Raw genomic sequence first — 12,796 nt, forward strand, 5'->3', positions numbered from 1 at the left:
GCTTCACATCCTTTTCCTTATCCCGTAGCAACCATCAACTTGTGACAAAGCATAGAATTTATTTATAACATCCGTATCCACACGAGAGTGTAAGGAGGGAGAAAGCATGCAAGAAGGAGCACGCAGGCAAAGGCTCTTGTCTGATTTATTCATTGATACGTCCAAGCATAGAGAACAGGAAGATGCTTGATAAATAGTCCTGAAAAAGATACAGATGAGGAAACTAGTAGTGAAGCTCAGAAAGTTTAAGCAACTTCCTCAAGGTTCTAGAGCTAGAAGAGGGTCACAGTAGAATTCACACTTGGCGATGTCTAACTTCAAACCTCTTAGCCTCTCTGCTATCTTTTTTTTTTTTTTTGCGGTACGCAGGCCTCTCACTGTTGCGGCCTCTCCCGTTGCGGAGCACAGGCTCCGGACGCACAGGCTCAGCAGCCATGGCTCACAGGCCCAGCCACTCCGCAGCATGTGGGATCTTCCCGGATCGGGTCACGCACCCGTGTCCCCTGCATCGGCAGGCGGACTCTCAACCACTGCACCACCAGGGAAGCCCCTCTCTGCTATCTTAAGTCCATGCAATTCAGGATTTGTTTTAATCAGTGCCATGGAAATTCTCACTCCACTGAATAGGATCAGCAGTAAGCTGACCCAGGAGGTCATTTTTCCCACAACAGTCTTTATATATATGACTAAGGAACACACTGGTAAAAGAATATGGGAGAAAGTCTGAGTATGACAAGTCAGCTAGACTGATATTAACTAAAAAAGCTGTGTGAAAATATCCTTAAAAAGTTGCCCCCAACTCACTCAAAGTCCAAAGTTGGAGCTGGAAATACAATGTCATGGAGTTTGGATAAGAACAGGTTTTCTCCAAGCTGAACTATGACACAGAGATTAGAGACTTCTAGAAACTACACTTTTTCAAAGAAAAAACATCACATGAGAAAAATGAGGCCTAGAAAAATTAAATGACTTAAGCTAATTAATGGCAGGACTGAGACTAGAGTATACTCTGTGTAATTGGCTATGGTCTTTTTGTTTGTTTGTTTGTTATCACTTCAGAACGAGACAAACTTAAAGAAAGGAAACACAACCAAAACTCAGTGGCTGGAAAAGAGATGGATGTGAACGCCCACTTGTTTCTTACGTATAAAGTTACCCCTCGCAGTGTTTTGGAGGAGAAAACGCTGGCTTTTCCCAACGTTGGTTACATACACAAAGATTCCAAAGACAAGACAAGCGCTTTGCAAACAAAGTAACTAGAACCAGCTCAGGCTTCCCCGCGCCGGGTCCTACGTTCCACGGTCAGAACCACCAACTGTATCCCCCCGGGTAACAAGGTGATTCAGAAAACCTGGCGCCTTCAGAGAAGCGAGAAAACTTAGCCGGGAAGAGAGTCAGGAGGAAACTTGCTCAGCTTCTTGCTGGGGTCTGAAACGATCCCAAGAGAGTCCTTAAACCCCTCAGGTTTCCCCAATCAAGCACCCTCGCCTCCAACCTGGGCCACCCCAGATCTATCAGACGACAGAAGTCTGCGGACGCACGGAGAGCTGACCACCCCACGAGAGGGACCTACGCGCGGCCGCGCCCACTCACCCGCCGCTCCCCGGGAGACGGGAGACCAGCCCGGGGTCCAAGTCCTGGGCGTGGCAGACTCGCCCCGCTCCGGGCCCGGCTCCAGCTCACCTCGGCGCGGCCCGCCTGGGCGCCGCCATCTTGACCACAGAGGGGGCCTCGCGCCGGAGGCCCCTGAGCGGGCGCCCTGAGCGGAGCCGGAGCGCCGGGGAGCCTCAGGTCGGCGCCCTACGTCCCCCGCACGCTCGCTCCCTGTCCACGCGCGACGAGAGTCCCGCACGCAGCGCCCGACCCAGGCTTCCGCGGAACCGGCGCCCCGCGCAGCCCGCACCGCGGCTCAGGCGGCGCCGAGGGCGGCCCGGGCGGAAGAGCGGGCGCGGGGCACGCGCTCGTAACCTGGCAACGCGGAGCGACCCGGCGTCTCCGGCGAACGCCAGCCCTCCACCGCGAGGAAGCACGGACCCCCGCGCCCGCCGCCCAGCCCGCGCCGCCCCTCGGTCTCTCCGCCCGCCGCTGCCCGCTGGCTATGGTCTTTTAAATCCATGATACAACGTCTATATGTAACAAATCTGTTAAACCCTAAATGTTTATGATAATTCAAGTAATCCATTATCTGAATTATTCTTGAAGATAAAACATCCAAAGACTTCTTAATTGTATGGGTATACATACATAAAATACACGTGGAGGTAACTTCAAATATAGAATGTGCCTGTCTCTATTCCTTCCCTCTCCGCTCTTTTAAAAAATGCCCCTTTAAAAATTGCCCACTCACCATCTGTTAGGTAAATTTGCTGAAACACAGTAAATGTGGAGACAGAAATTGTTATAGAGACTATTCCAAATGGCACTGACACCTGTATTTATGAAATTTTTAAAAGGGTAAGTTAGAGTTGTTTTTAAAAAAAAAAAAAAAATCCCACTATAGTAACACCACATCATCCTAAGTGCCCAGTTCTATCCAATTACATAAGATGGAGAAAGAGAGAGAGAGAGATAGAAACAGAGAGAGAGAGAGAGAGAGAGAGAGAGAGGAGAAAGAGAAAGAAGAAAGGAAGAAAACCAAGTACTTATGTATAAAATGTTGCTCCCAAAGTTTGAGATTATACTCAAGCATCAATGAACAGAAGGAAAACACTTACAAATTTACAAATGTATTTCATTTATGGTATGAGGGACACAGGTTTAGATTTGCAACACGCTCCCACAAGGGTCACATTGACCACTTTTTTCTATCTAGTTGCTCTTGAGAGAACGAAACAATTGAAACAGATGCCATTCAATTCCAAGTCTATAGCTTAGACCATGTCGCTGCACATGAAATATTGTTCATTCAGAGTCAGCACATAGCAAGAGTAATTTATACTCTCAGAGTGTTTGCTCTCAAGTCAATAGCAGAGAAGCCTTGAATAAAAACGTTCCCATTACTTTCCATTGTAATATATCTTACTTATAGCCCATGAAACAGCGGTCAGAGGAGATTTATTCTTTGGACACCATATTATATAATCTCTCCACTTTAAGCCATCCCCCACTCGGCGATTATTTTTTAAATATGTTACTCGTAGTCAATATTAATTTAATCTTTCTTAGCATTAGGAGAGTATTATTTTGTACAGGCTCCGAAACAAATCTCCCGAAATTCCTCCCTGATGCTCCCTTCAGGCTGAAAATGCATTGCAGGGTGGCTGCAGTGACTTAATTCTAGTTGGCAGAGCCCTGGCCACACACTAATTTCATTAGCCTCAAACTCCTGGATTTGAAAGATCCACTGAATATGATTCATGTCCTCTGACATGTCACTTACTAACCAATTCAGTGTGCATACAGAGGAGAGAAAGGACTTGCTCAGCTCTGGCCCACCGGCAGGCAGATGAGAATTCCCAGTCAGAGACACTGTTTACATCTGAGTGGTCATTCTTGCCCGGGTCCTCATTTTCAGGAAGGAAGTTCAATCCAGGCTTTGCTGGCAGCTGCAGCATTTGTTACATCCATTACTAGCTCCTTGTTCCTTCCTGCCCCCCAGTGCTTAGCATCCCCCATTTCAGTCACTAAGTCTTCCTTCCTCCAGCCTAGAAGCTTACCTCACCATAAATTTTTATCTCAAATGATAGGTTTGGCACATTCCCCACAGCAACCCACAGGGACTGGGGAAAAGAAAACTCAAATCTCCGGAGAGCTAAGAATTCAACCATTTAGAGGAGTTTCTTTTATACAGGACAGTCTTCATTGAGCTGAACCCTGCAATCCCAGAGAAGATTCACCTACCCGTTCTTTTCCTCTTTCCCTAAAGTGACTGTGTCTTTGAACAAGGGGTCTGTGTTCCACTATTCTCTCTATTCATTTTGCAGGTTTACAGAGGCTGGGAAACTGGGGACTGGACTTACATGCCAGGAGCTTCTAAGATCACATGCAAAAATAAGGATACTGGAAGAGATTGTTGGAATCTATCTCTGTATATTTGAACATGGGCAGTGGTTAACCAGGATGCTCACACCAAGCTTATATCCAGCTTGCAGCACAAGCTACAAGTTGGTGCATCCCTCCTACTACCAGCCTCTTCTCAATAAATGCAGGTGAAAACTGGGGGCTCTTTTCCCTCAGCTGTTCAATCCAACATGAATAGCTGCAATTTGCAAATTAGAGGAAAATGACAGTGTTTTTTCTGAATGGTTTTGGTCCCAACGCACACTGCTAATGCTGGCATTCAGTTCCTTTCCTTCCCAGCCCAGGGAACGGGGGAACTAAGCATAAGGCAAGCGTTCTCTTTTCTTGCAGGTGCCTCAGATCCACACACCAGAGAAGGAATCAGCTCCCCCTGGAATCTTTTTCAGCAAACACAATCCTTCAGCCTAGTCTGCAAGCTCTCTCTTGACTTTAAGATTTCTCTCTTTTTTCGACAGGCAGGCCCATCTGCAGTACTGCCCAAGCTCCAAGTGAAGGCACCAAAATAATTTTTAAAATGTCAAACAGCAAATGTGCCTTCAACCCCCAGAGCTCCAGTAAAAATACTGTGAGTTGCCCCTGTGGTTCTCAGGTGACCTCTGGCCTCATCCTCCCTGCAGCGCTGCCTCCTCAGGTTCTCTAGTTTAAGCTCAGAGGTAAAGGAAGTGCTTCTGGGTTTTGCTTACAACAACCCAGGCTCTTCCTGAAAGCATTACCTCAAAGTGAAGGCTGCCCAGAAGCACTTTTGGCCTTGCAAACATCTAGATGTGGCATACTCAACAGGTGCTAGGGATGCTCAGAGACTCAGAGGGGCCATACCAGGCTGCAGCCTTAGACAGGCACCCCTCCTTCTGGCACAAACACAAACTTCATACCCCTGGGTGCTGATGTAGTGACAGCTTGAATCTCACAAGGAGTCCCCTCCAGAAACCCAACATGCTTCAGGAAAGGCACTTGAGAGGGAGCCAACTTTTTAGCTACGGGGAGCATAAGGGTCAGCCAGAACATCTGGAGAAGGGACTAACTGAGCTTGGGTCCTACCAGGCAGGGAGAGAGCTGTGCATTAGGAAAGGATCACTTCAAGACAGAGATGAACAAAAAACTTGGAGATAGGGGTAGAGAAGGAAAAGAGAGGCAGAAATTGAAAGGGAGAACATAAAAACAGAGAGACAAAAAAAAAAAAGGGAGAAAGAGACACAAGGAGAGAGACACACAGGAAGAAAGACAGAGAAACAAGAGAACCCATAGTCACGCAGACCCTGAAACTCAATTTCTTCATCCAGAAGCCATCCATCTATACCCAGGGCGGCACAGGAGCCGTGGGGCCGAGGCTGCGGGAGCAGGCGGTGAGAGAGCACTGCAGCACCGCCCACCGCTCAGCGGGCCCGATCCGCCGTCCTCGCATCTTCCGCCGTTGCCCGCCTGCGCCCGGAGCTAGAGGACCGCCCGGCCTTGCTCAGCGCACCCTACTGCCTCCCTCCAGGCGCCTTCTTGTCTGGCTCTGAGAATCGTCCTCAAAACCCAGGACTGGGGCTGGGGGCTGCGTTAGGGAGGTCGTGGGAAAGGATGGGCACCGGGTGGGTGCAGAAGAAGCGACTGTGTTTCGCAGTTAGCATGAGCTCACCTCCGGGCTCTGAGCTGGCAGGAGTAGAAAGCGGATCGCCCGGCTCCTGCCAGTGGCCGGATCGCAAAGGCAGTTTAGACGGTGCAAACAACTGCTCAGAGCAAATCACCTGGGGGCACGTCTGCGGGTGGCTTCTCCCCGCTTGAGGACAGTCCCCACGCCTTCCGCCCCATGCCCTCGCAGAGACAGGTTACAGGTCGGGAAATCCAACCCAAGCGAAATGGGCAATTCACGTCCAAATGTAGGTGAAGACCTAGCCTTCGGTTTAAGAACTGCCTCCCTAAGCTCTTCTCGAAATTTTCCAAGGGAGCTGCAGCTTGTCGGGCGGCTTGGGGCAGGGAAGCTGGAGAGTTGAGAAATGCCTACTTTCTAGGCGTCTTCTCATCTTTCATATTCCTTGCGCCTAAGTGGCTCTCACAGGAGCCCGGCACTTTTACAAGCCTGTTTTGGAACCATATTTCACTCTAATGCAAACCCATTTAAATCATCGTCTTGTTTTTCGGAGACTGTTTCTTGTCAATGCGGCCATAAATCCAGAATGTCAAGCCGGATGGAGTGGAGCGCGGACAGGGGAGAGATGGAAGGGAAATGAATCAAGCAGGGAAAGTACCTCCTCGGGTGAGGTGGGAGGGATTCGGCAGGATCTCCAGGGTGGAAATGAGCGAAGGCTGACCAGACCCCGCACCCCTGAAGTCCAAGCCAGCCTTCAGGATAAAGAGCGCGGGGAGCTACGGCGCGCTCTGCTCCGGAGGGGGCGCGCTCTGCTCCGGAGGGAGCGCTCCCTACCTGGAAAAGCCTCAGGATGTTGGCTACCATGATGGAGACCGAACTCCCCGAAGCCCCAATCACTCCAACTACTTTCTCGGGCTTGACGAAAACCGGAGGCTCGCCGTTGGTGCAGCGCACTTCGGAGGTGTCCTTCTGGATGAGCGCCTGGACGAAAGCGAGCGACTGTTCGAGCGCATAAGTGTCCCTGGAACAAGTGTCCAGGATCCGCGCTCCCAGCGTCACGTTGGGCAGCAGGTTGGGATCGCTGTTGATCTGGTCCAGGGCGTAGAGTATCGCTTCCAACCTGTGGATCCCGTTCTCCCTCTTGATGTCGCCGCAGGGCACTCCGCTGGGACCCTTCGCGTGCACCGGGAACAGCTCCCCGAGGGTGACGTCCCCCTCGATCCGAATGGAGTACGGGGCGTACATCTCCTGGCCGCGCGCCGCCACCGCCAGCGCGCACAGAAGCCCCTCCAGCACGCAGCAGGGAAACTTCATCAAAGTCAGGGCGCGGAGCAGCTTCCCAGCTGGACCATGCTGCTTCCGCGGCTGCGGTGGTGGCGGCGGCACTCGAGGGGACGGTGGCGGGCTCGCCGGAGTCCTGGCCCCTTGGGGTGAGCTCCGCCGGGGAAGCCCAGGGTCTCCTGCGGGCGAGGAGGGTAGGGGCGCCCGGGGAAGGGCAGCCGGCGAGGGTGGGGGCTCCCGCGGCGCCTGCCAGCTTGGGGCGCCGTGCGCTCTCGAGTTCCCCGGCCAGCGCGCCGCGCTCGAGCTCGCACTCGGTGGCTAGCAGCTCGAGCTCTCCAACAGCCCAGCACTGGGGAGAGAGCGAGGATGGCTATCGCTTTAAATGCGCGTTCGGCTCCCTCTCCTCCTCCGCCCACTCCCTCCCACCCTCGCTCGCTCTCAGGCTCTCCCCACCCTTCCCAGCGCCCACCCTCCCCACGGTTTTGTTTCATCACGCAGGGAGGGGCTGCGTGCTGAGGTAAGGGGGGAGGGAATGGGTGGGCGGCTGCGCGGGGGGGGGGGGGGTACCTCCGATTGGGAGTTTCGAGGTCCCCAGGGAATCGGGATTGCAGGTCGCAGGCGAAGGCTGAGCTCCTGCTTCGGTCTCACTGTAGAAGCCGCTCGCTCGCCCGCCTGCACCCACACGCACATTCTAGGCACAGGGTGGCATCAGCCCCGGACAGGGCGGTTCTAGCTGGGGCTGACTGCTTCCAACCCTGAGGTCCGGAGCCGGGGCTGTCAGCGCTCGGAGAATGCGAGGTAGTCGAAGGTGATGCCGCCAAGCGTGAAGGGTAGTAGGGAGACCCCAGTCTCTACTGCTAATTCGTCTGTGCCAGTTTTTCCTAAGAAAAACACACATACACACAGGAGCCTGATTTATGACCTAAAGAACCTTTACGCAGAGACTTCTCCGGGGCCAGGCACTGGGCTAGTCTGTAGGGAAAGACGCCAACAAGAAATGCTGGGAATGGAAATGCATCTTTGGTCTTCAGGGGTTACTGTGGCCGGAGCCGGATGGAGTAACCCTGGTCTCCAGTAAATCTGTGGCGGATTCGCTCCTTTTCTTCCTTTCATCGCGAGAGATGGAACAACTGAGAACTCTGCAGAGCGCACTTTCTTCTCTGGCGCTGACAGGCTCCCTCCTGCCCATTTCCAGAGATGCTTTTGGGCTGATGTCAGGTTTCCTCGGGTAGGAAATAGCAAGAAAGAGGTGACAGTAGGAGGAGCAGACAGAAATCTCCCCATCGATCCAGTGATCCATTCTTTTTTTTTTTTTTCTGGCTGAAGATTTGGGGGGTTTGGGGAGTGGAATCAGGATGCCAGAGCAGACTGTAGTGCAGTTAGGAAGCTGTTTTTCAAAGGTGTCCCCTCCTGCAGGTCCAGCCCAAACTTGGCCCATTAAAGCAACAAGTGGCCCTAGTTCCTACACAAGGAAGGGCAATGTATCTGCCCTTGGTGCCCACGTGTACTGCTTATGGTGGTCTCTACTCTTGCTGAGCCTTTCTGTTGGAGTGCAGCGAAACAGTCTTATACAGAATTGAGGGCGCAGAGAAAACCAAAACAAGACTATACTTTCTGTTGTAATGTTAGTGTACTAAAGAAAAATGTCCTTGCACATAAACAAAACAACACACACACACCCTTAAAAAGTCAGAAGTTGGGAAGTTGGTTGTCTCTTCCACCAACCACCTGTATGACCTTGGCACTTCTGTTCCTGCGCCTGAGTTTTACTTTGCCCATCTGTAAAATGATGAAATTGAATTGAATGTTTTACAGGTTAACTTTTAACTTTCAAATCCTCTGTTGAAATAGGCCATGCACCTTTGGCCATGGTGTTCTTTTTAGACCAATATCCTTTGTTGCTTTATGTGTAGGGCACCCGTTTTTTGATACCCAAACAACACTTCAGACGTTTCCTGGTACAGAGGATTTTTTTTTTCTTGTTGACCACCCATTTATCTTCCTTCTAGGGAGAGTCCAGTCCATCATTTTCTTTTCAGACATGCCCCTCCTCCAGGTTTCAATACTTAAGGTTTGAGGAGGAAAAAAAACCTTCTGGCTACAGTGTTCTAGGAAGGGAATAGAGGCTAACAAGAGTTATGCAGGGCTAATCCCTGGACTTCTGCTGGAGTAACGAGGTTGATGACATAGGGTTACCACTGTCCAATAGACAATCCGTGCCGGAGTTAAAAGAAAAAGGAGCCTCCTTCCTCTAAATGCTTTATGTATATCTTTTGGACAATGTTGCACTATTTGATTTTGTAAACACATACCATTTTACTGCCATCTTCAAGAAAAGTGGTGTAAAAACTACGCGAAGCTACCCCTGTATACAATGTGATCATCAATCACTCATAGATGTGATGCCCTGCTATATAAGTGCACACCTTGTGCAACCTTATGCTGTGATGCGCCCGCCCCTTCCAGCCAGCCCTGGAGCTGCGAGCGCATAAGCCCGCAGCTGTGCCAGAAGCTCCCACATAAACAGGGAAATATTTGAATCCCATAATGAGAGATACCAGAGAGGAGAAAAGGCAGAGAGAAGAAGGAGTGGGGAAGAGAGAAAGGGACCTGGTTAAAACATGTGAACTCCTGGATCCACATGTGCCTGAAAGATTGCCTCTTTTTTTTCAATTATAAAGTATTTTATTTTTGTTGTTTGAAGTCAAAATATCCTCTTGTAACTCACCTATTCTGCTATTCAATACATTGGATCAAAAGGCTGGAACAAGTGAAATAGATATCCTGTTAAGGCAGCATTAGCTAATTTGGAAAGGGGGAAAGAAGCAAAGCAATAGAAAGGCATCCTTGGGAACACAAATACTGTGATCCTAGTATTTAGGCATCAGTACCTCAGGCTATATTTGATAGAGACTGTATCCTTATTTAGTTTTTAATTTAAAGCTATTTAGTAGGCACTTGGTGCCAAAAAATATATTTGAAGAGCTGTGTTACAAGTAATAACACTTGAGTTTTCACCTGCCCATGTGAAGATCTATGTTCTCCTCTTCCATTTCCAGGTCACAGTTTGCAATTGCTCAACAAATAGTTCTTGGCTGACTGTTGAATGTTGCCTTATTCTGTGTTCTCTCTTTGCTTTACTCATTCTCCCCAAACATCTGGCAGCAATCATTATCTTCTTTTTGTTGCAGTCATCTGTGTGCATGTTTTATTTCCCTTGCTAAGCTGGAAGATCCTTGAGGGTAAGGGACTAGGTATTATAAGGGGCTAGGTATTATTTATCTTTTTACCTCGGACAATGTTCAGAATGGTGTTTTGTACCTAAGAAGCACTCATGTGTTGAATGAATCAGAATTGGTTTGCCATTCCTCACTGCCTTTATCTCACAATAACAGAAACATAAAGTGGGCAGAGCAGAAACGACAGCAAATAAATTGTCCTCTTAGTCACAGAATGCAATTTCTAGAACTTAAAGAATAATTAGTAGATTTTGAAATAATTTTGTTTTACAAAAATTTCATAAGATTGAAATACTCTAACCTTAAAGCTCTTGATCAACTCTAAAGGAGGGCTTTAATTGCCTCTTCCTGAGTCAAGTGTTTATTCCTGGGCCGATAACTGGGGCCATTGTCATAATAGAAAGTGTGATTTGTTACCAGAGAAAGAGGAAAGTGACGCTGGGCTTGCAAGATATTTATATCTTCAGCCAGAGTGCATAGGATCTGGAACTTAATTGATGACGCAGTATTTGTTTGAGATTATATGAATGAAAAATCTTTGTGTAAGAGTGATTAATCTAAAACTTGGCCAGTCATTGTCCTAGTGTCATATTAAATTGCAGGAGAATCTAGTTTTAGGCACAAAGATCATAAATATAAAATGTGTTCCCAGGCTTGGTTCTGTGTAGTCAGTAATCTATACTCACCCAGTCATTAATAAAAATGAAAGTTAAGGACTCAGTCCTAACTTATATGCTTAGCATTGTATTTTGTTAACAATCTCAGTTTTATTTTCTTTGTTCTCCCCTGTCCATCATCTTCTGCAGAATATAATGTCTCCACTTTCAATTCCCTGTCTATTTAAATCCAATTTGTAATTTATAAAGTTGTCCTCCTTAAGGGCTGTTGCTTCTGCCAGAATAATGTACTCTGACCATTATTATACTCTTCCATCTTTCATGTAGGTCTCCATCCATAGGTTTTGTTTTCATAGCTTTTTTTTTTTTTTGGCGGTACGCAGGCCTCTCACTGTTGTGGCCTCTCCCGACATGGAACACAGACTCCGGATGCGCAGGCTCAGCGGCCATGGCTCACAGGCCCAGACGCTCTGCGGCATGTGGCATCTTCCCGGACCGGGGCACGAACCCGTGTCCCCTGCATCGGCAGGCGGACTCTCAACCGCTGTGCCACCAGGGAAGCCTGAAGAAATCAAAATCTTTACAGACAAGCAAAAGCTACAAGAATTCAGCACCAGCAAACCAGCTTTATAACAAATGCTAAAGGAACTTCTCTAAGTGGGAGACACAAGAGAAGAAAAACACCCACAAAAACAAACCCAAATTAATTAAGAAAATCGTAATAGTAACATACATATCAATAACCATCTTGAATGTAAATGGATTAAATGCCACAAACAAAAGACACACACTGGCTGAATGGATACAAAAACAAGATCCTTATATATGCTGTCTACAAGAAACCCATATTGGACGTAGGGACACATACAGACTGAAAGTGAGGGGATGGAAAAGGATATTCCATGCAAATGAAAATCACAAGAAAGATGGAATAGCAATACTCATATTAGAAAAAATAGACTTTGAAATAAAGACTGTTACAAGACATAAGGAAGGGCACTATATAATGATGACGGGATCAATCCAAGAAGAAAACATAACAATTATAAATACTTATGTACCCAACATAGGAGCACCTCAATACATAAGGCAAATGCTGACAGCCAAAAAACAGGGAAAATACAGTAACACAATAATAGTGGGGGACTTTAACACCCCATTTACACAAACAGACAGATCATACAGACAGAAAATAAATAAGGAAACACAAGCTTTTAAATAACACAATAGACCAGAGAGACTTAACTGATATTTTTAGAACATTCCACCCGAAAGTAGAAGAATATTCTTCTTGATTGCACATGGACTGTTCTCCAGAATAGATCACACCTCGGGTCACAAGTCAAGTCTTGGAAAATTCAGGAAAACTGAAATCATATCAAGCATATTTTCCAATCACAACGCTATGAGATTAGAAATCAATTACAGGAAAAAAAACAACAGTAAAAAACACAAATATATGGAAGCTAAACAGTGCGCTGCTAAATAACCAACAGATCACTAAAGAAATCAAAGAGCAATTTTAAAAAATACCTTAAAACAAATGACAATGAAAACACCTATAGGACAGAAAACCTATAGGACAGAACCTATAGGACAGAACCAAAACCTATAGGACAGAAAAAGCAGCTCTAAGAGGGATATTCATAGCAATTCAAGCTCACCTCAAGAAACAAGAAAAATCTCAAATAAACAATCTAACCTTAAACCTAAAGCAATTAGAAAAAGAAGAACAAAGAAAACCCAAAGTTAGTAGAAGGAAAGAAATCATAAAGATGAGAGCAGAGATAAATGAAATACAAATGACAAAAACAATAGCAAAGATCAATAAAATTAAAAGTTGGTTCTTTGAGGAGATAAAAAAAATTGATAATACTTTAGCCAGACTCATCAAGAAAAAAACGGAGAGGACTCAAAGCAATAAAACTAGAAAGGAAAAAGGAGAGATAACAACCGACACCGCAGAAATACAAAAGATCAAAAGAGACTACTACAAGCAACTATATGCCTATAAAATGGACAACCTGGAAGAAATGGACAAATTCTTGAAAAATTACAACCTTCCA

Source organism: Grampus griseus (genome assembly GCF_964374135.1).
Source record: "Grampus griseus genome assembly, contig: HAP1_SCAFFOLD_76, whole genome shotgun sequence".
Taxonomy (NCBI): Eukaryota; Metazoa; Chordata; class Mammalia; order Artiodactyla; family Delphinidae; genus Grampus; species Grampus griseus.